The sequence below is a fragment of the Mus caroli genome, unplaced genomic scaffold, assembly GCF_978045245.1.
Source record: "Mus caroli unplaced genomic scaffold, Mus_caroli_1 scaffold_10, whole genome shotgun sequence".
In the NCBI taxonomy this organism is placed as follows: Eukaryota; Metazoa; Chordata; class Mammalia; order Rodentia; family Muridae; genus Mus; species Mus caroli.
In genome coordinates, this window is record NW_028227265.1 from 50,141,246 (window position 1) to 50,143,066 (window position 1,821).

General features: G+C 45.4%; 1 pseudogene; it reads left to right on the top strand.

The window, feature by feature from the left end:
* The first annotated feature begins 608 nt into the window (after positions 1-608).
* On the top strand, positions 609-1,586 carry LOC147002374 (glyceraldehyde-3-phosphate dehydrogenase pseudogene; annotated as a pseudogene).
* Positions 1,587-1,821: the final 235 nt, after the last annotated feature.

A 1,821-nucleotide genomic window follows, 5' to 3' on the forward strand; every position in this document is an offset into this window, starting at 1 on the left:
TACTTGACTGCAGAGAAAGCTGGGAAATGCAGCCTACTTGGGTGCCTCTTATATAAACGAAGTAGGGAGTGGATTTGTCTGTTAGTCTCTGATGCTGTATCTATCAGTCACTGAGAGCTGTGCTTGATAATGTGTAAGTGCTGTCTCATGGACTCTATATAGCTCCATAGCAAAGACCTCTCATTTACATATGGTTGTTTCCATCAAATTCACTTCCAATTAGCATGATGGCATTGTTTATCTTAAAAAATTTTAATGATGCACTGCAGATTCAACTTGGAGACTCTACATAGGTTCCACTACCCCGACATTCCTTTGGGCTCCTAAGTATCATTCCCACCCCCATTTTCTACAAAGAGGATTATATAGACTTGTGCCTGGAATCAATGCATAAGAGGGGTTGAGAGTCCCACAGTACTCAAGAAAAAAATAGTTGAGAAGTATCTGTTCACATACAATACCACATTCCACACATTTTTATGACTCATTTCTATTAATATCCTAAAGCATATCTGATTTCACATTAAAACATTTTAATTTGATTCTCTGCTCCTCCTCATTCCAAAGACAGTCACATCTTCTCATGCCAACTTCATCCCTGAGACATGATGACCAAGGTCAAAGTGAACAAATTTGGTTGTTTTGAGCACCTGGTCATCAGAGCTTCCTCCAACTCTGGCAAAGTTGACATTGCTACCATCAAAGACCCTTTCACTGACCCCAAATACATGGCCTACATGTTCCAGTATGACTATATCTATGGCAAGCTCAACAGTACAGTCAAAACTGAGAACAGCAACCTTGTCACCAATGTGGAAACCATCACCATCTTCTCGAAGCAAGATCCTGCTAACATCAAATGGGGTGATGCTGGTGCTGAGTATGCTGTGGTATCTAATGATGTCTTTGGCAAAGGCTGGGGCCCATTGGAAGGATGGGGCCAAAAGTTATTATCTCCACCCCTTCTGCCAATGTTTCCATGCTTGTGATGGGTGTGAACCATGAGAAGTATGTATGACTCACTCAAGACTATCAGCAATGCTTCCTGAACCACCAACTGCTTAGCCCCCAGCTGAGGTCATACATGACAACTTTGGCATTGTGGAAGGGCCGTGATCCATGCCATCACTGACTGCCACTCAGAAGACTGTGGATGGCGCCTCTGGAAAGCTGTGGTGTGATGGCTGTGGGGCTGCCCAGAACATCATCCCTGCATTCACTGGTGCAGTCAAGGCTGTGGGCAAGGTCATCCCAGAGACGAATGGGAAGCTCACTGGCATGGCCTTCCACGTTCCTATCCCCAATGTATCCACTGAGGATTTGACATGGCTCCTAGAAAAAGCTGCTAAGTAGGATAACAACAAAAGGTGGTGAGGCAGCAACCGAGGGTCCACTAAAGAGCATCCTGGGCTACACCAGGTTGTTTTCTGCAACTTTAACATGATGACCATTCTTCCACCTTTGATGCTGGGACTGACATTGCTCTCAATTACAGCTTTGTGAAGCTCATTTTCTGGTATGGCAATGAACACAGTTACAGCAGCAGGGTAGTAGACCACATGGCCTACATGGCCTCCAAGGAGTAAGAATCTCTGGACCACCCATCCCAGCCAGAACAGAAGAGCAAGAGAGTCCTGGGCTGCTGAGGAGTCCCTGTCTCAACTCAGCTCCTGACACTGAGCATCTCCTTCACAGTTTCCATTCCAGATCCCCGGAGGAAGGGGAGAGTCTTACCCTACTCTCTTGAATACTACCAATGAAGTTCACTGCACCCCACCCTCCAGAATTTTAATGCTATAGAAATTTGATTGGGATCGCAAC